The sequence below is a fragment of the Cupressus sempervirens genome, chromosome 3 (assembly GCF_028749045.1).
Source record: "Cupressus sempervirens isolate cs-2001-9-10 chromosome 3, ASM2874904v1, whole genome shotgun sequence".
NCBI classification, from domain to species: Eukaryota; Viridiplantae; Streptophyta; class Pinopsida; order Cupressales; family Cupressaceae; genus Cupressus; species Cupressus sempervirens.
Window position 1 is genome coordinate 547,020,223 of NC_143120.1, and position 26,463 is coordinate 547,046,685.

The window sequence follows — 26,463 nt, forward strand, 5'->3', positions numbered from 1 at the left end:
TGCTCTTTTCTTGTATAAGCTTTCTATCTAGCTTCTAGGGTTCAATTATTTTTATTGTGGGGGGTGTTTTTCTTTCTTGTTTCTATTATTTACATTTGAATAGAAAGAAATATGGATAGAGGTAAATGTGAATGGATAGGATATGATATGTTATGTTATGATAAGAGGGAATATAGGACCTATCCTTAACCCAAATTCTCAAAAGGAATGATCCAAATTGATGAATCACAAAGAAGTGATCAATGCACAAATGGATCAAATGATAGAGAATATGAAGGAGGAAATCCTATAATCCACTTTAGAAAGTATGTACTTGAAATCTTGAATGAATAGAAGACAAATTCCAACCTCAAAGTAGGGAAAATCTATAAAATGTTGATTTCTGATGTCTATGCACTATTTTGGGAAATTTTCCAACTTGCACCGAACTAGAAATGCCAAGGCAGAGAAAACCTAGAAAAAAATTGTCCTTCCAAGGGTAGGTCAACCTTGACCCAGATAGCGGGGCACAATCTTACCCCAAAATTTTGACCTTGACCTGCACTGCTCTAGGGAAAATTCTTCACAGATCTCATAAGTTCACCAAAAAGGGTATCCAAATCTAAACTTTGATTCACTATCATGTACCTATACCTACAAGAAAAATGGTTTTTCTTGTTTGGATGGAGGGTTTTCCTTGGTCAAACCCCAGTTTGGAATCAACCTTGAAATGTAATTGAAATTGCAATATGTATAAACAAAGTAAATGGAACTATTTGTAAGGAAACTTGCAAGAAAGAATATAACCGTTTCCACATAACCCATAATAGATCTAAAATAAACACGGAATTAAAATCCACATGTAAGAGAATAGACAATATACCCACAAAATGTGACACAAGATATACCCTAGGAAACCCTCATTGACGAAAAAACCCAGCCTCCAAAAGCATCCATCACCATGTATTATTCAACAAAAAATACCATTGCAATACAACCATGGAATCCTTCATGGCCATAGCCACAACCGAGCAAACTATGTGAACAATCATGAATCCACACATCCCATGTCATGCTTTCAACCTTCATAAATGCTCCCTTGGCTAACCTATCAAGCCTTGTCTTGCTCGACTCTTGCCTTTCTCACTCTTTTTCTACAACAACTACCCTTGTGGCTGCTTATATAGTAGCAAGTCCCACAAAACCACTAAGTGGTATTACATAAATCATGTGCTAAAACCATGTGCTACCTAACCCACTGACCCCACATTTAATATTGGGCATTTAATTCTTTTCCCCAATATTAAATAATTACATGAAATATTATCACAATGTTACAATACAACTCATCAAGAATATTCTATGGGAATATTTACATGTTGCACGTCCATCTAGGCACAACATTACATAATAAAATAAAATAAAAAAATATAACAATATTATGCAATGTGTGCAACACCCATTATCTCAACAATCTCCCACTTGTTGTATACATTGCATAGGGTCAATCCATAGCCACATAAATGAACAAGGGAACAATCTCTCCCAGCACATCCACCATCATGGATCAAACTACACCAAGTCCTCTATCCTGGTACCTGCAACAAAATCAAAGTATCTGACATCTCAAAGTATATACATACAACACATGTTGTACATCTAATATGGATTTCTTTTTAATCAATAACACCATGTGAAAGGATTTCAAAGTGATTGATAATCTCTAGGGACTCACCAAGGCTAGTGATGCCATAGTTAATGGGTGAAGAGGAGAGGTTTCCTACAAGAAGGAAAAGAGATACGTTATGATTTAAACTTCCATATTTAACAATTTTATTTTAAAAAGAAGCTATTAAAAACAAGTGATCTCATGATTGTCCAAAGTTATACTTTTTTGTCAAGTTGAGAGGTGGTGATCGAATTATTTGATGTCCATCTAAATCCTTGGTCAAGGTTGATTAGAGGCATGCTTTCCTATTTTGGATCACAAAGAGGTCAATGGTGCCAATAGATAGAGAAATGGTTGGTCGAGGAACATCCTCAACCTTTCCTACAGTTGAGTGGACACTCTAACATCGATAAATTTAGATGGATGAACTGTAGTGTCCCACACCTAACTCATGGTAGGGAGGGCCTTTCTTGTAAAATATTGTGTGGGTATAATATAAATTCCATAATTGGGAGGTTAAGCCTATGTCAATGTTTCTCCTCTTCTCCGAAAGCCAAGGCTTGTATGACACATCAACAATTATTTCAATTACATGTATGAAATTTGAATTATTATCTACTTATTGGAAACTTACAATTGGAGCAATTGTTGTTTTTTCATTAATGTCAAATATATTGATTAAATATATTGCTACCTAATCTAAATGTCATATCTATTTGATTGATGAAGAGGATTTGAGAATTCACTCATCACAATAGCACCTAGAGGAAAGGTTGAGTTATGAAAAGGGAGCTACAATGAACATTTGATTAGGTAGACTTTGATGAGACAAATGGATTGTTTATAACAAGAAATATCAAGCCAAGCTGAGTAATAGAGTAAATGGTTAAGGAATGGAGGGTAATGCTAGTCTCAATCGAGCCACAGTAAGTGCTGAGTAAATCTAGTGTTGACCGAGCACCAGAATTGACCGAGAAAGTTAGTTGATGCTAAGCCAAATAAGTTTTACAATAAGCGAGTGTCATAACTTAGTAACTGTTGAGTAATACTATTGAAGATGAATTTGAAGAAATCATGATTTCCAACCAACTCAGTTGATTTCTTGAGAGATATAAATTGTATTGAAGATAAGATTGATGAGTTGGATCATTAAATTGAAGGCAAGGATTGGTTAAGACCTAATAGATGGATCCTAGAGAATTTTATAGAGAAAGATCAAGAAGATGGACATATACAATGAATCGTGTTGAAACTAATCGTAAACCCTAAGATCTACAGTGATCGTAGAAAATGGTAAAGCAAGAATTGCCTATATAATTAGGTAAAGAGTCGAACGAGAGACTATCTATGCAAGTGCCTGTGCAAGTGCAAGTGTGGTGTGTATGAGAGAGATGCATACAGAGAAAGGTGGATCAGAGATGCACAAGTGTGACATTGAATGTAAAGCTAAAGGAGATTGCTTATGCAGATGTTACTAATATTGACAAGTGAAATTTGAGCAAGAAGGCTTAAGTGTTGTTGAAGGGGGAAGATTCATTGCTTGAAGGGTTGTTGAGTGAATCAAGAACATATATGACAGTGGAGAGCTTATCAATGAATCAACACATGAACTAAATAGAGATATGAACTTTCAAAGTGTGTTGTAATCATACAGATCAAAACCCTACTATTTTCTTTCTAATCATTGTAAACAATTCATATTGAAATCCTTTTAACAGATGTTGACCTAACAGTCATTTGAAGTACTTAATAGTCTGTGTAAATCCTTTCACAAGGTGACATTCTAAATGGAATGATCAAAGTCCTCTAACAAGGCCACTCCTAACAGGTGTAATCACCTAAAAATGGTCATCTAGACTATTAGCCCCCTTTTCAACATTTTGGCTAAATTAATTTAATCATTTACCTAGACCAAATTGCTAATAATCAATTTATTTGATTATAACCTATAGTTTGACTATGTATCCTAAGTTCATTATTTTATTAAAAGAACATGTCCCCTTTTAATTAAATAAAAGACCCCATTCTTCTAACCCACTTAAAGTGCACACGTAAAGTCCTTTTTCTATTTTATAGTTAAAAGAAAAGGCTTTGTGACTTTTGTCTTATATGACAAGTCAACTTATATTCTATTGGTTGACTTGTGTGTGCACATCGATCACTCCTCTTTTCAAATTCCACCATTGATCATCCACCATTTTCATCTTGATCGCTACAGTTCGTACGACTTTAAAAGGGAGAGAGCTTTCCCCCTCAAAGCATCCATCTTTTAAGTATTATTATGTTGCAAATTTTCTAACAAGTTTCTTTGGAGCTTTGTGGAGAACTTCTATTTCTTGTCTACATTCTCTCATACCATAGCATTTTAGCTTAGATTCATGTTGCATGTTAGTTTAGCTTCTATTTTTCAATAATCTATCTCGCATAGCTTAATATTTGGATTGTAACACTCTCATACATGTTTTAGCATAGCGGCATTTTGCATTCTCATCTTAGCTTAGTTTCCGTACTTGCATTGCATTCTTGAGGGACTCCTTGAGACATTTGCATTCTTGCATCTTGTCTTTGGAACCTCCCATTGCATGGTTTACTAGCAAGAAGAGTATTCCTAAGGCTCAGCTAAGAGCCCTTGAACTTGAAACACACTCTCTTACACTCCATGGATAGGGAGCTCTAAGCCGCCATCCAAGCATTCCAAACTCATGGAATTGTTTGGATAGAAGGGTTTAGAGTGAGACACTTTCGAGTGTACATTTTTAGTGCCCACTGTGGAGCTTGAACCAAGTTTCTAGCTCTATTTGCTTTTATTTTTTATCTCTAGTTTTTAACAGCAGCATATCAGATCTAATCAAGTGCTTTTGTAGAATTATCACTTTGGTTTTAAGGCCAACCCATAAGTAGATAGGTTTGAAGGCAAAAAATATAGTTGGTTTAAATATTTGATCATATCTTTTAAACCGCTTCGAGTTTGGTTTTAAAAAAATTTTGTAGGTTGGGTATGTGTCCAACATGTCTCAGTCCTATTTTCAAAGCATTTTGACGTGATTTGCAGGAGTTATGATTTTTTCTTTATTTTTCATAGAAAGTCATTTATGATCACAAATAAGTGTATTTTTTGAAATAACTTATATTTTCAAAAAAAAATTTGAATTCTAAGGAGGTACTTTCTTTGTGTTTTGACTTTTGAGGTCGTATTAGGGATCAAAAACTGGATTTGATAAATCTGGCCTGTTTTGACAAAATGGGTCCCTAGGGCACAAATGAAGATATTTTTTTAAATTTCTTGCATTTTTGGAAATCTCTCTAGTTTTTAGTAGGGGTCTCTTCTTTCCATTTCTTTTTTTGGGTCATAAATTATAGCAAACAAGTCCAATCTTGTTGACTAGGTCAAAATCAAAGAGTAAAAATGAGAGCATTTGTGATTAACTTGCACTTTCTTTGCATGCACTTGGTTGGAAGATAAATTAGATTTTTGAGGCAACTAACCACTTTTATTGCAGATTTTTATGTTATTTCACACTAAATTTTGGTGCTAACAAGTTGTGATTTCAGGTTTCCATCCTCGTGAAAAAAAATTGAAACATTGCATAAAAAGAACGCATGTCAAAGCTTCAAATGCACAAGGGCTACTTACGATTGTTTGCAAGGCTGACCAATGCATAAAAACCCAATTTTGCTTGTTCTTTACCTTTTAAATGTGCATCATATACTAGTTGTTTGTTTTTAGGCACATTAAACTTACGATTGGGATCTTTTGGTGATAGGAGAGTATGCTCTTCACCCTTGTGGTGAATCGAAAATCTTGACTTACCATTTGGTTTCAAGAGTAAGAGGAAACTAAATCTTCTTGGTGTGTTTGGGAGAAAAAAATTGAAATATGAGAGTATGCTCTTCACCCTTGTGGTGAATCAGAAATCTTGACTTCCAAAAGTTGATCCACTCTTTGTGTAGTTTAGAATCCTTTAGAGGGCTTGCTCTTGGACAACCTGAGAGGAATGACCCAAGTGGAGACGAGAAAATTACCTAACTCTTCCAACCCACTATAAACTCAAGGCTATCAAGGACACAAAACCTTGGTAGACATAGTGTTTATCTTGCCTAGTGTGATCGCTTATGGGATTTCGACCATAGGGAGATCACTAGGCAAGAATGCTTAAGGTACTCTTGTGGTCTCGAGACCAGTTACTCATTGCAAGGTGAGGTGTCCTGTATCAGGAGCAAGAGGAGAACTATGAACGGAAGCCCTATCTAGATGCCTTAATTTAGTATCCACCTTATTTTGCTGCTCAACTTCTTGGTGCAAGGATCGATCCTAGTGGACTACCCGGATCACCCCAAGATTTTACACTCACCATATGTGTTCCCTTGGTTGTGCTTATGGCACTTCCATGAAAAATCCAATATCTCTTGTGGGCAACCACTTGGTGTGAGGTGAAGGAGCATCAAGCGTGGGCCAAGTTGTTGAGTAATGAACCATGTCCTTTAGGTAGATATTGCTTGATGTGTTTTTGAATGTGGTATACCTGTGAAAATCCTTTGAACATACACATGATGATAATTCTAGGGATTTCTTTTGAGACCTCAGATATGCTTGTATCATGCAAGGTTGCTTTGTCCCTTGCTTGATTGTTTGAAGACTACTCCATGTGTCACTATCTTGCTTGGAAAGAAATTGTTTTTGAACATCAAACTTTCTATGCTATCAACTATTGTCAAACTTTGTCAACCAAGTCAAAGTATCAAGTCTTAACATTTTTCTTGTATTTCCTTCTAAGGGGAGTCTCATCATTTGATTTTTATTTTCTATGTCTCTAGTTCTTGAACATGATTAAAGTGGCTCTTTGGTCTTAGTGCTCTTGGTCTTTTTGTCTTCATGGTCTATGTCTGCTTGCTAGTTATCCTTTTGCTGAAATGGTTACCTTAATTTCTTGACTGCACTCTTAGGTTGGGAAAGTTGTTCACTTGTCACCTCACTTGTTCTATCTACTTGGCTATTGGCTTCTTTCCTAGCTCTTGATTTGAGTCACTAGTGTCATAAGTAACTTGGACACCTTCTTGACAAGTCACTTTACTCTATCTTTACTATATTGGAAAGTGAATAATCTATCTCTCTAGTTTGGACATCAATTTATCTTGTGTCATCCTATTAGCTTCCTCTAGTCTCCTTCATGATTGATTATCTATCTACCACTATGGAATTCAAAGCTTGTGCTACCAAACCTCAACCAAATCTATATGATCATGATATCCTCCATGTCACTAAAGAGTTTCAAGATCTATATGCACAATACAAAGAATTAGAAGAGACAAATGATATTTCTTACCCTCATCTCTCTAAGTGCATGACATAAATGAAGTCTACACTTGAGAAAAGGTTAGAGGAGAAGATTGCATCATTACATGAATCTTCCTTAAGGTCTTTACATGCATGTGAGTCACCTTCTTTGAGGTCATCCTCTTCTTCTAGGTCTACATGCTCTACTTCAAGACATCAAATGTCTTCATCTTCTAGATCTAAAGACCTCTTTAGAGAACAAGCAAGTGATACCTCCTTTGAGCCTATGCTAAAATTCCATGATGGACCTATCTTTGACCAAGATAATGATGAAGACATGGATGCATACCATTCACTTGAGAAACAACAAAAGGACTCTAGACATACTTCTAATAGAAATTTTTCTCCCTTGGAAGATTCTTATGATGACACTTTGCAAAAAATTCTTGGCAATAAGATCATCATGTTACCTAAGTCTAGCTCATATAGAAACCCATTCTTGGATATCTATTGTGCTTATCATCAACATAATGTGCATAGTACTTCGGATTGCATTGAGCTAAAACATAAAATCCAAGATCTTATTGATAATGGAATTATTGATACCTCTAATGATTCATATGATGAGGATACTTTTCTTGAGAAAGATCATATTAATGAACAACCTATGTCTAGTGATGGTTTCCTTGATACCTCCACTTCTTCCAACACTCATGCATCTCCCAACACTTCAAAGCTTTCCAACATGCCTCCATCAAATTAAGAACCTAATGCTTTCCACATTGACTACGTGTATCCTCAAGGGCTACTTCTAAAAAAAACTCAAGCTAAACTTCACTTGGTTGCAAACATTTTCCATGCTACTAATCCTAAACATCCTCAACCTTCATGCACTACTATGCTTAATCGAAGCACTACTCCATTCACTCTTCATTCTCCCTTGTCCTTAAAAGTGGCTCCATGTCAAGAGGACTCTCAAAAAGAAAAAGCTACAAATGTCAAGAAAGATCAAGATCAAGCACCCTTTCATCTCCTTCAAAATTTCACCCCTCTGTATCCTATTTCTTTTCCATCCCCCAAGTTTGATGAAGATACCACTTCCATTATCTCCCTTGAGCTTACTAAAAATTATGAGAAAAGTTCTCTTCCTATGCTATCCAAAGCTACTTGTCAAGATCAAAGTGTCCCCTCCTGTTCTACTTCTCCATATCCACTTCAAAATTGTGCTCAAGCTTCAAGTGCTCCTATTAAAAAATTTGTTCCTATCAAAGCTACTTATGAGTCTATTGATGGCTCTTACTATTTTTCTCACTCTAAAGATGTTGATATCCCTTTTCACTATCCATTTGCATCTCCTAAGTCTATCCTTGGTCCTCATCCATCAAAGCTAAAGTCTTCAAACCTTCCATCTATATTGGGACCTTATGTTCCTTCATCTTCTACATTTTCCACTCCTAGCTCTCCTATCATACCTCAAGATCAACAAAGACACTCATCCTTGATGACTTTTCACCCATCTATCCATCTAAACCAGTCATATCAGCTTTATTCATCCACAAATCCCAAGTCCTTTGGAAGTAAGAATAAACATAAGAATCCATTGAAATAGAAAGATCACTATGTCCCATCTAATCAACATGTGAATGGTAAGAAGGAGAATGCACAAAAGAGACCACAAAGGTCCACTATTAAAAAAGCTAAATCAAAGAACATATGGGTTCCTAAACCCATTATTCAAGAAATGTGTTTTGAAGTATCCAAAGGAAAATCTAAAGCTATATGGATTCCCAAGTCTCTTTTAGAAGACTTGAATATTGAAAATACTTCAAAGTTGACATTCAAGTTTCCAAAAGCTTCCATTCCATCTTCTTCTAAAAATCTTCCTAAAAATATTCCAAAGCCTTCCACTCCATTTTTTTCCAAATCTCTTCTACCACCTCATACATCTAAATCTCAAGCTATTTCATCCATGATTCCTCCATTGTTCCAATACCCTTCAAGGTGTGTGTGAATGTTGATCTTGTCCAATATTTTAGCTACCCTCATGAAATCCTCCAAAGCTTACACTTACTTTCTATACATGAACTCTTATCCTCAATATATTCTTCCTACTACCATTTCTCTTTCATCACCCTATCAACATCTGTGAGCATACCTTTCTATGGTCTTGGCTTATCATGACTTATCTTTCCTATAGGAGCACTATCTACATTCAAAAAGCTTGAGCTCTTTCTAAAAATTCTAAAAATTCTATAAAAAAATATTTAAAAAGTGCCTTGGTGAAAACCACTTCTTGTGGCACCTTGGTAGCAAAATTAAAGAGAAATAAATCCATCCTATGGTGAAAACTACTTCTTGTGACACCTTGGATAAGTACCATGATGAAAACCTAGCAAATAGGCATCATGCGAAATTCTTCCACCATCCATCTATCCCCTCTTCTCTCTTTGATCTTCACAATGTTAAGTTATCTTTGCATATTGGCTATATTATCCATGAGATTCTCTATTTGTGCTTTCTCATTCCCTCATAGCCTCCATCTTGAGCTTTATTTTTATTGCTCTATCCCATTGCTATCCTATCTAGTTGACCCCTTGGTCTTGATCATAATAAATAAAGCATGGTTCTCATAGGTCTCTTGACATGGCTACTCTTTTGGACTACACACTTCATGCTATATCACTTGTTGGCTTAATTGCTTATCCTACATGCTATCTTTCTCATTACTTACATTTCTTATCCAAAATATGCTTCATATGACTATTTCACCTCTTTCCCTAGCTTGGGTACTCTTGAGGAGTCAGTTCTTGAGGATCACTTTCACTTGCTTCACATTCCTTTCTTATGCATCTTTGCTTATCCATCAGCTTATTTCTCCATCATGTCCTATACCTTGCTAGACATTGGGAGAAAATGATGTGGTCTTGCTTGAGAACTAGTGATCTCTAAATTATTCTAAAAAATCCAAAAAATCATATATGATGCTAAAAAAATCTTTAAAATTAGAAAATTTCCTGAAAAAATGATCATCTTAGTGAAAACCTAGCAATAGGTGCTTTGATGTATCACCAAAAAAATTAAAAATACAAAAAAATTGAAAAAAGTCCTATAAAAATCTGTCAAGTGGTGAAAACCTGGAAACAGGCGCTACTTGAAACCCTTGCAACTATGTCTATCAGTCTCAATCATCCATTTCACTACACATTTCCTGGCTTGGAATTGTTTCTTATCCTCATCTCGAGGGCATAGCTACTTAGCCTATTGAGGTATTCTTGTGCATTAGGGTTTCTTTGACAACTCACAAAACAGTGTTTCTAAACACTTCCCTCACCTCAACATCAAGTGTTTTTCAACACTTTTCAGATAGTTTACCTACGGTCTTCGATGTCATGATATTTTTCACTATCAAAATCAAGTCTTGAAGAAATGGCCAAGTGACTTACACACACGCACCTAAACATTTAAACAACTGAGCTATGTTAATCTTTATCTACTTTGTGTGCTATCTATGATGATTTCTTTGCCATGTGTTCCCTCCCTAATAGTCTTTTGAGGATGTCATTGACTAGAAGATTGGAGGCATGGGACATATTTTCTTGATTTCTGCTTGTGGGTATACTTTGTTTGTCTATAGTGTTGTAAGCATTTATGCTTGTCCTATTCAACATTTTGACTTACAAATGTATCATCCTTGACTGTTTTGTAAGATCGCACTCGAGGTTTATCCTGGCGCTTATGCCTTGATATAGGTGTAATCTTGCTAAATTAAACTTAGGGAATCTAATCACATAGTTATCTTGACTTACATGTCTCTGATGCTTAGATTGGATTTCCACATACCTATCTATTATCGATCATATTCATATCCTCATAGTTATACTAGTGATGGTTGTATGATCTCATGATGTCTCTAATAAATGCTCAATGATGAAATTAAGAGTCTAAATGTTATGCGCTTCTTGCTGGTAAACCACTTTGCATATTAGCTTACATTTTAGGTTCATTTTTCTAGCTTAATCTTGTATTCTTGCATATGGGGAGAGCTCTCTCTTAATCTTTTTGTGGACATATCAGCTAACTCCTTTCATATATTTCTTTACTTTCTTCTTGTTCATGTCTTTTCAACTTCTTAATCTTTAGCTTCATCTCTTTTCTATCCTGTCATCATATTATATAAAATTTTGACCTCTTACATAATTTTGATGTCCTAGATTCATTTTCGGGATCAAAATCAAAATTTGAGTTCATCTTGGTAGTCAAAATCACATTTTAAAATTCTACCTCTTTGGTCTAATCTTTGAATCATCAGTGGGGCATCTTCATTTCTTCATGTCTTCATCATTTCCATACTTTATATCTACTCAAATTCAATCTTTTCATGTCTAAAATCATCTTTCTACTAGATTTGACCTAATTTTTACATTGTATCCATCATGGTCAATTCTAGTCAAACTAGGGCATTTTATCAGTTTCTTATAGTCATTCTTGGGTTCTAATCATCTATCTATCATCCTAGACATTACTATATCTCGATTTATTCATATCTAGCTCATTTTTGCATTCCTCTTACTTCATTTCGATTTCGATCCCAAGGGGGCAGAAATAGTCTATCAATACTTGCTACAACTATCTACTTCTTAGGAGCATTTGTTTGATCTTTTCACTTGCTCTTGATCTATCTGCTTTGCTAGGTGTTAGTATTCTTCTTGAATTCCAACATCATCTCTATCCCAGTGTTTAGTACTACCGCTATTAGACTTTGCATTCAAGATTTGCTATCTCTTTCTGCATTTCATTTTTCAGAATCATATATCTATTTCTATTGTTGCCTACTTGGCTTCTATTTTCTTTGATGTAATGTGTTCCCAGATTGATCACACATTAGTCAAAGAGAGGCAAATGTAATCACTTAAAAATGGTCATCTAGACTATTAGCCCCCTTTTCAACATTTTGGCTAAATTAATTTAATCGTTTACCTAGACCAAATTGCTAATAATCAATTTATTTGATTATAACCTATAGTTTGACTATGCTATCCTAAGTTCATTATTTGATTAAAAGAACATATCCCCTTTTAATTAAATAAAAGACAACATTCTTCTAACCCACTTAAAGTGCACACATAAAGTCCTTTTTCTATTTTGCAATTAAAAGAAAAGGCTTTGTGACTTTTGTCTTATATGACAAGTCAACTTATATTTTATTGGTTGACTTGTGTGTGCACATGGATCAATCCTCTTTTCAAATTCCATCATTGATCATCCACCATCTTCATCTTGATCTCTACCATCTGTACGACTTTAAAAGGGAGAGAGCTTTCCCCCTCAAAGCATCCATCTTTTGAGTATTGTTATGTTATAGGTTTTCTAACAGGTTTCTTTGGAGCTTTGTGGAGAACTTCTATTTCTTGTCTACATTCTCTCATACCATAGCATTTTAGCTTAGATTTATGTTGCATGTTAGTTTAGCTTCTATTTTTCAATAATCTATCTTGCATAGCTTAATATTTGGATTGTAACACTCTCATACATGTTTTAGCATAGCGGCATTTTGCATTCTCATCTTAGCTTAGTTTCCATACTTGCATTTCATTCTTGAGGAACTCCTTGAGACATTTGCATTCTCTCATCTTGTCTTTGGAACCTCCCATTGCATGGTTTACTAGCAACAAGAGTATTCCTAAGGCTCAGTTGAGAGCCATTGAACTTGAAATACACTCTCTTGTACTCCGTGGATAGGGAGCTCTAAGCTGACATCCAAGCATTCCAAACTCATGGAATCGTTTGGATAGAAGGGTTTAGAGTGAGACACTTTCAAGTGTACAACAGGATGATTAAATCCTCTAACCAGGTCACATTTAACAATGTGTATTGTAACCTTTAATAGGATTGACTCTTAACATATCTCACTTCGAAAGAGTGAAAAAATGGTGACATGTTGCTGGTGGTTTTTCCCAAATTGGGTTTCCACATAAAATCCTAGTCTCAAACTTGTGTTGAATGCTTTATATATTTTACATTTTATATTCAACAAAGTATGTTATGTTTGAGATAGCAATTTTATCATTACAACTTAGAGATCGAGCAACATCAAGATAAGCAGAACAATGAGTGTTTATGTTTAATTGTTCAAATGGTACTTAAGGACATTGAATAATTAATTCTCTCCCCCCCCCACCCCCCGCCTCTAGTTTTCCTTCCAAATAAATAAAAAGAAGTAAGATTGTATTATCTTTCTTTATAGTAGTAGCCAATGTCATGCTAATACTTTTTAGATGTAGATATATGTTCATTTCCTTTATGTTATCATCTTAATGGTTATAATTTTTGGGCATAATTTTCAATTTATAGTACAGGGAAAATAATTTGAGACCTAACCCTAGGGCACAATTATTTATTTTTTAGTTTTGGAAAATTGTTATGTTACAATGCAAGGATTGGGGGCATAATTGTTTCATTATTTTTGGTTGTGATTTTTTTCAAATGATCCTAGGGTTCCAAATAACCAAGTATCCATTATAATTACCTCCATCATTATTAGATATCTGAATGTACCTTGACTTGATTTAAACAATTGAGACACTTTGAACCCCAAAAATCACAATCCCCAAAGGTATAGGCTGACTTTATCGACCTATACCAGTATAGGTTGACTAGGTCGACCTATACAAAGGGCATCCTAAGGAAAAGTGACCTTGAGGTCTTGAAGAAAGTGTAGAAAGAATCAGGAAATATAAAAACTATTGGAAAATATGATTAAAAAAAATAGGTGATAAAATTAAACCTAAAGGGCCATGAATAGAAATAAGAGATGACCTAGAAATTTGAGCAATATTGGAAGAACAAAGAGAGGCCAAAACCATATGAAGGAGGACTAAAAGGTCTCAAAATTAAGTGCTTCCATTTTAAGCTGGTATACTCTCGAATTCTATAAAAGGAATTTATTTGAAGCTCAAAGGATCCCACTCACTTGTATTAAGGAATTGATGTAGAAATTGTTACTCACATATAACTTAATTGTTTGTTTGCATTTACTCGATGATCTCACACTTAAATTGCATAATGAAATCATTTTTTTTTTCCTTTAATCATCTCAAGTATATGTTAATTATATAGTAATTGAATTTGAATCTTCTAGTTTAGGTTTGTATTGTTATTCGCTAGCATTTGAATTCTAAGAGCATTTTAAAGATCTTAATCATACTCTTCTTAGATAGAGAGAAATGTGATGCTTTTGTTAGTACTTTTGATTTTATTTGAATGATTTTTTGATAGTTGACTAACAAGATAATGTCTTATTTAAGTGTTTAATGTTGTATTTTTAGGTACACTCACACACATTTATAACTGTGAGGCCTCGCCCCGACCCTTCATAGCCTTAGTTGTTATTTTATCATTTTGACACTCATGACTCGAGATGTCGAGACATTATCTGATACTTAGAACATATTATATTATTTCATATTATGTGATGTTACTTTCAGATATATTGATGTTTGTCATTTAATGTTTTATGTATATGTATGTTGATGAAATCGGTAAATGTACGATTGATACTTTGATTTACGATTTTTTTTAATGGTTAAGAATTAAGTAGGATGAAAGAAACCCTAATTGATGTATGTTTCAATTTATGTGAATTTCTAATACGTATAAAAGTACATGTGATTTTTGGGACTACTGATGTGTGCAATGAGTGTGCAGATATTTTAGTCGAGGAAACTGACAGAGGAACAGAACTGATCTCTATGTGCTAATTTTGGAAACGTTGTTGTTTGTAATTCACGTATTGTACTGTGAGATGTATGCATGTATCTTTCTATGTTCAGTAAATGTTAGTGTTCGTAACTATGTTCTTTTAGTGTCGCTTGACAATCGTAAATTGTTTATGTTCTTCAGTGTGTTGATTAGGGTTAGTTGTGTAACCTTTGGACCCAAGTTGGTTTAAGTTAGTGTCAATTTTCTAATTGGGTTCTTAATCGAGGTTAGTCATCCCTTAATCCGGATTAGTGCTTAATTTGCAATGTTAGAGTAGTTAGAAGGTCCTATTTTATTCCTAGATTTTGTTTGGCTCTAAACCTTTTTCTTAAGGCTTAAATCATAAAATTGTTATGCCCAAAGGGTATGGGTATGGGTTAGGGGCCTTTTCCAACCCCTAAGCCCCTTTTATTGACTTTTGAGGCCACTCAAAAAGTTTCATTTTTCCTTTGTGCGAAAATTGCAAGTAGTTATCTTGAGTCACCTCACCTCACCTCCACTTAGTGTTTAACCATAGTGTGGGTTGAGTTAGGAGTTTCTAGAATTGCTAGTGGGTGGAAGTAGTTATTGCTCCTTTTGGTGGTTGAGTTTGAGGCTTATTTAGAGGCCCTTCTTGGACTAGTAGAGGTTGTTACCCAATCTCTACATTTAGAGAGGAGTTATTGAAGATTGAAGAGAGGAAAGGGAAGCTCTACTCAAACTGGTTCATTTGCCATTATCTCTTTGTGTAGGTAGGAATTGTCATCTCCCTTGTTCAGTTTTCATTCTTGTTTCATGCTCATGCTACCTTGTTGTTGTTTGAATGTTTGTATGTTTGTGGGTATGTTGGGAAGATTTGAAAACCATGTTATTTTGGATGATTTCTTTTCATGTTTATGTTTGAAAATTTTGAGATTTTCTTGCATGGGAGTTTTGGTATTACTCACCCTTGGATAGGGCAGAAGTGACCAATTTTGGGAAAGGTCTATTTAGTCAGACTCCAACCAGTGTAGAGTCTCTTCTCAGGATGAGAAGAGGGAGAAAGGGTAGGGTGTTATGGGCCCCTACTTGTGAGCACAAACCTTGTATGATTATGGTATATTGAAATGGAAGAACGGAAGTTCTTGGTATATAGCCCCGATTGGGCATTTGTTGGTGTTGTGCTTGACTTCTCCTGGTTGGAAGAATCCACCTTTCCCTAGTGTTGATTCATTGTGAATCCCTTTGTGTAAACCATGTATGAATATGTATGTTTGATTGTCTCTTGGGTATGCTTGGTTGTCACCCGATCAGATTCTGTTCCCTCCAAGGTACTAGAAATATGATGCAAAAATTGTTATGAATCCCTTGATGAGGGTCATGAAGAAAATCCAATTAAAATTGTTGTAATTTAGGATTGAAATCCTATGTAAGTTGTATTTCAAAATTTGTTGGATTGGCAACGAAGCCAAGTTTTCTTCCTGATTCTTTCTCGGCTGAGCCTTTGAATCAGGTTTGCTAATAAAATTGGTGTTTGAGTAAAATTGTTTATCTTGTGATTTAATCGTAATTTCAAATTAGATGGATGCACATCAGGAATAAGATGATTTAATGATGGTTTAATTGAGAAAATTTTCAAGTTCTTCAGCTGTGCAATATGATAATTATGTTAAGGAAAGAAAATAACGTCTATGGTTGATTTATTGCAATTCAAGTTGTATAGGAGATCATATTAAATATGGTGTTAATATGCCTCAAACTACTGTATCCATGTTTTAATTCTATTCAAAAATAAAATATATATATATATTCATGCATGGCCTTGAAATCTATACTTAGAAAATTTTCAAAAAAAAAATGTTGCAAGAGAGTAAAACTCTCTGCCTTTTGTATGGGAGATTCAAATTAATTCATTTGGTAACAAAGAATCAAAAGATCCTTTTTGCTTATAAAAAAATTAGATTAAAATTAAAAACAATAATAAAATAAACACCAAGTAAATAAAAATATCATAGAAATTTCAATATCCTAAATATCAATTGCTACCTATAAAACTTTATGTCATTAGTGCATTTTCATCACCCTTGGACATCAGTTTTGAGATTAATATTTTAAAAAGGTTTTTTGAAATAAGTTTGTTGTGCAAGTCAAAACAACATGGGGGGGGGGGGAGGGTGATGTCACCCTGCCCCCATGTCCCATCCCCTTATGTTATTGGAGCGCTCACCTACTTCTTTGGACTATAAAAGTTTTCAAAATTTATTATTAACCTATCTTTTTTTTTTGAGCCGCCCACCTTTGCTTAGGGTCTGCACTAGTCAAAGTGGGGCAGAGCGCTGTCCCAAGGACAGCGCTTTGGGAAGCACATGTCCCTTGGGAAGTGCAAGGTGTAGGTGTGTAGGGGGGGGAAAAGGGTAGAGTTAGTAGGTTAGTTAGTTAGGTTAGTATTGTATGATAGTTTTTTTTTATAATTTTTTTATTAATAATTTTTAATTGTAAGTTGTTTTTAGTAGTTTAATTAGTTTAAATTTTAAGTTATTTTATTAGTTTAGTTTAGTTTCTTTTTATATATTGTTATTTATTAATAATTTTAAATTGTTAGTTTAAAATGCAATTTTAATTTGTTAAAGTGTAATTAGTTTTATTTAATAAAGTTTTAAGTTAGTATTATGTTGAAGTTAATTTATAATCATTTAGTTATTAAGTTAGTTGATAACTATGTTTGTTTAATTGTGATTTTTTTTTAGGTTATTTGTTTTAATTTTTGTTTTGTATATTTTTTTAGTAGTAATTTTAGACATTTAAGGTTTTAGCAAACTTATCGTGAACTATTATCTTGTTTCATTACGTTAGTTTATGTTAGACAAATAGAAAATGTTGAATTGTTTTTTCTTTATCATCTAGTCAAAAGTTAAGTGTAACTTATATTGTTAATATCTTTGATATGTTTAATTTTTAAATAGCATTATGGGTTTAAATAAAAAAATTGAGATTTGAGTAAAGTTAATTTTAGTATATTTATATATGAACGGGTAGACATGATATTTCTTGTAATTAGTTCTTGATTAGGTATTTCAATTAATTTTAACCCAATTTTATTAGATTATTATTTAAATAACTTTAGTATGTTATTGTGAAGTTAATGTAATAACGTAACTTAAGATCGATATCAATCTAATAACGAAAGTTTCAAAATCTTAACGATGTAATCGTCCTCATGTTTATAATCTTAAGACGTAATGTAGAGAACCTGCACTTAAACTGTTATCAATCTTTTCAACTTAGAGCTTTTTAGTTACAAATTTTGAAAAAAAAATTGTGTGTGTGTTTTTGCCCCGGGGTTTGGGCATGACAATAACTTAGTTTAGATATGCTATTATATCTTGATAGTCACATATCTTTAGTCATTAACATAGGTTTCCTTAGAAGCCTTCTTCTTCATTTACATAAGGAATACCCTAAATACCTCCTTTGGATGGATCTTTCATTTATATTCCTTCATCCCCTTAGGTTACACAAATTAGATTTAGCCTAAGGATTAGGTTTTAGGTCTTCTAGTGTTAGTGTAAAGTGGTTGTCTACTATTGAACATTTTATATTATACACTACTATTCTTTATTATTTATCTCTAGTTGGAACTAATAGTTCATGTAAATAACTATTATTGTCTTATTGGTATTATCTATTATTATGTGGAAACCTACACTCTTTTCCTTGAAATAATGTTCCAAGATATATAAATCTTCTCCTTTCTTGTTCATGCATTATTGTTTACAATTCACAGTACTCATCATCCTCAATATGTTGCTCCTTGCATGAAACTTGATGGTATTATTTAATGAACATGATTTCCTTGTATTGAATTCCTTTTAATGTTTATGAATTTGAGTGCATATTATTCTTATACAACAACTAGATTCATCCCTTTGGATATCTTGATATTCCTTTATGAAAATATCAACGTTCTTTTGTTCTTGTAGACTATCCTTATATGTCAGGAATGCACTGCATATCCTTTGCAATCCATTGTTCTCATGACTTATCTACATAAAAAATCACCAAGGAAATCATTATTATTGTTCTGTCACACATTCCCAAGCTTGGGGTCCATTGATTAACTCACCTTATAACTTAATATTTGCTTCTCGAGGTTAGGCTAATGAAATAAGTTTGACTATGATTTTATTCTTTTCCCTCCAATCCACACAAGTGAAGTGATTTTAACTTACCTAGATGTGGAACTCTAAAATTTAAATATTTGGCTCTACCATTGTGTATTCTACTATCTATGACTATTTTTTAATTTTCATTTTGACATTGGGAATTATTATGTTAAGAAATGATGTTATATGTATCTATGAATTGTATTGGCACTACTATTTTAGGTATTGCTAGCTCCTAAACAATCATCCCCCTTTCATCCATGGTTCATGATCATCCTTAATGATGAGATGACATCATGTTGTCATGGTTTAGGTGCTTATGAATGTCTTATAACTTTCAAGGAAACATGGTAGCATCTCATCATTAAGGGTAATCATGAACCATGGATGAAAAGGGGGGTGTTTGTTTAGGATCTAGCAATACCTAAAATAGTAGTGCCAAGACAATTCATAGATACATATAACATCATTTCTTAGCACAATGATTCTCGATGTCAAAATGAAAATTTAAAAAATACATAGATATGTGAAAATCACTTTGTTAAGGAAATTACAATGACCATTTCCTTCACATTTATATACCATTATTTTTATTAAATGTTCTTGTTTTACAACATACATAATTGGGAAAACCTAAAAGTGGCTACCTAATGCAACCTTGAACCAAAACATTAAATGCATCCTTTTATAGTAGTGAAGGATCTTGAAAATATTGAATTAAACTTTCTCAAATAGTCAATTAAACTTGTATATCAAAGAAGGCGGATCTTAGGACAACCATTAAAACTCTTAAAGTAGAGAGTGGAGATATTGAAAACATAAAAAAACTATTATAAAATAATAAATCTCTCCTATAGTAATGAATGTAGCCTTCAAACCATACAAAGAACATTTAAGGATTAATGTGTTATAGGTTGGATGTCTTGATCCTACCTCTTCATGTGGATTTGGATTTTTCTTACTAAGAACACACACTTTATGTTTTAATATACTACTTTTGGGTGAGATCTTGTGGTTTTGTCTTTGAAATAGATGCTTCTCCTTAGATAATGGCTTCCTATATTCTTCATACCAAAATATGATTCACCTTTTAAAAAACCCATCATTCCCTTTAAATATATTTATATGCATGTTGTTATGAGCATGTGCTTATGCTCCCAAGCTTTTGATAGACAAATATTAAAAAATTAGCCACTATGCATAAATCAAACACATCAAACCATCCTTTTGGCCTAAAAAAACTATAGTAAACCTCTATTTACTCCATGAAACTAAACCCATACCCTCTTGACCTCATGTTAGGGTTGTTACCATTCTTACAACTTCTTCCTTCCAAGCATTGTGATGGGATTTTGGATAATTCTTCAAATCAATGAAAATAAGGTTCCCCTCCCAATCTCGTGCTAACAAGAAACCAGAAGATAAATTTATTTCTTTTTTGCTTTAAAAAATTCTTCAAAATGTTCTTCATAAGAGATTAAAGGGGATCTGAGATAAGCTTTCAATATTTAATGAATTAGACTTCCTCTCTTTGCTTCTTCTTTTAACAAGAAAAGGCTAAAGTTATCTTTGATTGCTTAGGAAATATGAACATAAGCCATTCATGAAGGTTTCAACCTTAAATTCAATAATTTAAATTCCCCCAATTCAAATATCAAGAATACTAACAACCTTATATGACACATTTTAGACCCAAAGGTGACAAAGTTGGCAACGAAAAATATGCTATGAAAGCATCAAATCTCTAATATGAACAATCATCTCCTCACGAATAATCATTACAAGTCTAATATAAATAGCCAAGGTTTATAAAATCCATGAAACCCAACCTCAACGTGGGTCTTTCTTGATTTTTGTTGCTCTTTTCTCATGGACTGTTGTTACATCTTCATGAAACATGAGCACTTCTGTTTCCAAACAAGTTAATAATGTAATGCATGCATTTTTTACACATTTAAATCTCCACAATTAAGGCACACAAAATAAAGTGAACAATAGAAAAAGAGGGACCTCTACATTTGAGTTTATGGTTCATGCAAAATTGTAATTCTTTTTGTTCATCATTGATCCATCCTGATTTTTGTACCATATCATTTGATTGATGAAGAGGGTTTGAAGAAAGTATGATAAAGATAGAGTTGATATGCAAAGTATTCAATGGGTACTTGAATAAGATTGACAATGGTAATGTAATATTAGTTTGATTGCTTTAAACTCATGTATTGTTGCAATACGTTAAAGTTCTCAAGCTTAACCGAGACACAAGGTTGATGAAGGGAGAATTTATTCACCGAATAACTACAGTATTGCCCAAGTGATTGCAAAGAGGAAGGAAGAACATAGTGTTTCGTGAGTAAGATAGTATTACCAAACTATATATTGTTCGAGTAAATGTAATATTTACTGAGTGACAACTAATTAAACAAGTTTGAGAAATTGGAATCTGAGGCCAACTTTTGATGGAAATTTGGAAAGTTTGAGAAGGTCTATTGCAAGAGTTAGAGTTTGTTGCAAGATGAAGGTAGAGAAAAATCAAGAAGAATATGAGGAAGAAAATTGAAAAAAGGATAATGATAGATACAAAGTTCTATGTAATTTTTTTTTTTCTATGTATCTAAATTTATTGTATGAAGGAATTTAGTTGCAAACCTAAGATCAATGATTTTGATCAAGCAATAAAAAATGGAAGGATCTGGAAGCATTGAGAAATCTATTTAAGGAGGAGAAAATAATAGTTTAGGCTGTTGAGTTGTGGATCTATTGAGCTGGTCAAGAGTTGATGAAAGATTTGGAGATATAATTGAAGGTTGTTGTGGAATGTGAAGTTGCTTGAAGGAGAAAAGAGCCAAGTGAGCCAAGTCGAGCAAAGAAGAGAAAAGAAAGGAGTTTGTGGTAGATAGAGTCATTTGAGTGAGTTAAAGATAGAGCAAGAGCAAGAACTAAGATTTCATCAAGAAAAGGTAGTTGATATTCTTTACAGATCACTTTATAGTGTTTACAGTATAACCATTATAGCAGAAAATCTTGGAAGTACAGAGTGGACCTAACAAGTCTATGAAATCCTATATGATAACATCAATTAGTGGTGTTTGTAAGTCCTTTAAATTGGGACACTATTTTTTGTCCTAAACAAGGAATGATAAGGTCTAGATGATATTTTGGTGAAATCCTCTAATAAGGTCACTTTAACAAGGTAGTTTCCTAACAAAGATCTCTTCATAAGAGTGAATTTTTTGGGTTTTCGATCCTAGGTGGTTTTTCCCTTAACAAGGTTTCCATGTTAAATATTGGTGTCAAAATTGTGTGAATGTTATTTGTGTTGCAAGTTGATTTAAATGTTTTTACAATGTACTAAAACTCAATAATAACTAAATTATCACTAGGTAATAACTGGAAATTTAATGATAATTGGTAATGCAAGGAACAATTTGTTTTTAGTTTGAGAAGAAGTTGATGTATGAGCTAAGTTTTATTTTGACCAAGTGATTGGATATATTGAAGATATTATTGTTGATGTTTATGTTGCTTTGATAGTGATGAAATGTTGAAGGGACTGTGAGATAACTGGACATAACTGATTCACCCACGCCCCCCCACCCCCCATCTAACATTTTGGTATCAGAGCACTCAAGGTTTGAAGGAAGAAGTTTAAATGCAATTAAGCTAAAGATCAAGATGCATAAGAGAGAGCCACCAAAGTTGATTAAGTAGAAATTTTCCTCATGGAAAGATCGAATGAAGCTATATTTTCCAGGTACTGGAGATGATGTCACACATTGGCTAGAAAATGAATATGTTACACCAACTGGTCCATTAACTGTTGATCAAATGAATGAGAAGAGGAATCATATCAATAGAATGATTGATATTGCACTTGCTCTCATTGATGTTGAGTTTGATTATGTTAGGAATTGTATCACTATAAAGAAAATGTGAGAAAAACTAAAGCTAGCCTTGGAGGAGATGAAATGTAAGAAGAGCTAAAGCTAAAAGCTTGAGAGGTAATTATGATGATGAGAGAATTAAAGAAGGTGAAAAAATTTGACAGTATGTGAACCGAATCAAAGATATTGTAAGTGCAAGAAGAGCTATCAGAGGACAAATCTTGGAGTTTGAAATTGTGAGTATAATCTTGATAACTATTTTGCATGTTTATGTTATCAAAGTTTTTTCTATTCAAGAAGTAAGAGCTATGCCTGGTAATGATCTGACACTTGATGGTCTAGTTGGTCGATTAATTGCATTTGAGTTGAGCAACTATGATAACAATATGGTTATGATTGGAAATAATTTTAAGTCTTCGATAACAATCAACAATTCAAAGAAAGAGAAGAAAACCAAAAAAGATAGTGAGTCTAAAACTGAAGATGTTCTTGATGAGATTGAAGTATTTTTTTGTAAGAAGGTTATCAAGAGGTAAAGGTAAATACAAAAGTAAACTACCCTTGGTTTGTTGAAATGTAATGAAGTTGGTCACTTTGATGCTAAATGTTGTAACCGAGGAAAATATAATAGAAATGACAAGGAAGATTACAAGTATAGGAAGAAAATACATTACAAAGACAAAGAAAATAAGTCATGCTACATTATTGAAGAAGAGCATACTGAGACAAATTTTGATGGTGACAAGATAATAGTTGAAATGGTCTATGTTGCAATCAAGGAAGAGCCAAATGTTGAAAGGTGTGAGAATGAAACTGCCATTATTTCACATGTTACAAAGAATAACTCTTGGATTATTGATAGTAGTTGTTCACATCATATGACTAGTGATCTAAGTAAGTTTGAGAAATTTGAAGAAATTGACGACAATGGAACGATTAAGTTTGGTAGTGATGTGCCATACTCGGTGAAAGGTAAAAGATCATTAATGTTGAATGATAAGATCATATGCAATGATGCATACTGGGTTCAAGGACTTAAATATAATCTATTGTGTGTTGTACAGTTGAATAACTCAGGTCACAACCTAAAATTTGAGAAAAGGAAGGTCAACATCTTTGATGATGAAAGTAATCTGGCTAGAACAAATGTGAAAACCAAAGGTAACTGATGGGCACACAACCCAAGAATAGAATGGACACAACAGAAAAGGGAAATTGTATTAACTGAAAAATAAGCTAGTACATTCAGTACAGAGAAAATAAACTTCAAAACATGCCCTAAGGGCTTACAATAGCATAAATGTGGAGATAATTTTCTCCTTTCAGTACCTCCTCTCAAACTCCACTCCAAACTGCCTTTTACAATGCCAAGAATCTCCTTATATAGACCCCGAAGGGTTAAGGACTAGGAATACATTCTAGAAGGTGCTAGTAGGCATCCATCGACCAAATAGAAGGCTCCAGAAGCTGTGTTAGAAGTCGGCGCAAATCTAGAAGAATCCAGAAATGGTAATCGAACTTTCAGAAGGCATAACTTTTGAACTGTAGCTCCGATTGACGAACCGTTTATATTTCCGAAAAGCTCTCAAAGCGCTCTATAGCCCTATGGACCAGATTTGCTCGTCCCCCATTTTTTGGCCCTTTTTGAGGTCATTTAATGCCCCTAACTTGACTTTGAAGCATTCTTAGGAGGTCTCCAAAACTCGAAAAACTGCAATAACTTTCAAACCGTGGGGCCTTTTGACTTGATTCTTTTTCTGGAATGTTCTAAATCACAATTACATTCATCTGGCCAATTCACACCTTCTAGTTTACCAAAATGATGGCTCAATTACATGCTCCTATTTTTTTGAGATTTTCTAGCACACTGATAGTGGAACTGTGAGAGTTGGAACCTTTATTTGACCCATTTTGACCCAAATGGGTGTCCAAAAATGAAAACACATGAAACAAAAACTAAGTCTAAGTACTTTTTTTTTTGGGTGACACAGGATTGCCCTTATACCTCTGGATGCTCCTGCATCAGACACCTAGGGTAGATTGAAAAGTGACCTTGTCACTTTATAAATGGTAGAGGAAATCCCAAATGGGAAACCTCAGCTGCTGAAATCCAAGCTGAGTCCTCGATCAGTCGTCCTTTCCATTTGACCAAATACTTTTCATACTGCCTGTTTCTGGTACTCCTACCCACACAATGATCTAGAATGTCTTCTATCTCCTCCTTCTTAGAAGCAGGAATTGGACATGGCTCTAACACCAGCTCCTCATCTGCACCGTCATCATGATACTTTGTTAAATTTGCAATGTTGAAAATGGGAGAAATGTGAATACCATTTGGCAGCTCCACCTCATGTGCATTTCTTGAGTCATGTTTCTTCAACATTTTGTAGGGGCCAAATTTCTTCATTTTCAACTTGTTGTGAGTACCGGCTGGAAATCTTTCTTTTCGTAAGTGCACCATGACTAGATCCCCTACTTGGAATTCCTTATGTCTTCTCCTTTGATTAGCCCTAGCTTTATACTCTTGATTCATCTTGGTAATGTGTTCCTGAACCTCCTCATGTAGACGCTTGATATATTCAACAAATTCTTCTGCTTCAGCACTTGTCCTCTCCCCTTGCTCTATCTTCCTCAATTCTGGTGTAGTCCTTGGGCTATTCCCATATACAATTTGGAATGGTGATTTTCCAGTACTCCTATTTATAGAGTTAATGTAAGCAAACTCTGCTTGTGCTAGAATCAAATCCCATCCCTTGGGCTTATCCCCAACTAACCATCTCAGCAAATTGCCCAAACTTCTGTTTGGTCGTCAGTTTGTGGGTGATGCGTGGAACTGAATTTCAAGTCTGTTCTCAACTTTTTCCACAATGTCCTCCAGAAATACCCCACAAATTTAGTATCTCTGTTAGAAACTATACTCCTTGGAAGTCCATGTAGTCTTACCACCTCTTTGAAAAACAAGTCTGCAATATGGACAACATCATGAGTTTTGTGGCATGGAATGAAATGTGCCATTTTGGAGAACCTATCAACCACCATGAATACTGAGTCATTACCCCTTTGTGTCCTTGGCAATCCAACAACAAAATTCGTACTTATGTCCTCCCATGGCCTTGATGGAACAGGCAATGGCTGATATAGGCCAGTATTGTGACTAAACCCCTTGGCAACTTGACAAACCTGGCAACTCTGTACAAACTTCTTCACATCTTGTGAAATTTGAGGCCAAATATAATGTTCTCTAAGAATGGCAATGGTCTTATCTCGACCAAAATGTCCTGCCATCCCTCCACTCTGTTTCTCCTTAATCAGATTTTCCCTCATGGAACTCCTTGGAATGCACAATTGACTACCCTTGAACAACATGCCATCATGAATCAAATAGTCTAACCACTTGGTTCTATCTACAGCAACAGGTTCTTTACAAGCTTTCCATGCTTCAGCAAAATCAGGATCCTTGGAGTACAAATTCTTGAGTTCATCAAACCCAACTACTTCAACCTGCATTATTGTAAGCAACAACTATCTCCTACTTAGTGCATCTACAACCCTGTTAGATTTTCCACTTCTATGCTTCAACATAAATGTATAACTCTGCAAGAATTCTACCCACTTCATATGCCTCTGATTCAATTTACCTTGGCTATTTTGGTACTGTAATGCCTGATGATTAGCATACAAAACAAATTCTTTAGGCAATAAATAATGCCTCCATTTCTTTAAGGCCTAAACTATTGCATAGAACTCTTGATCATAAACAGAATACTTCTTCTTTGC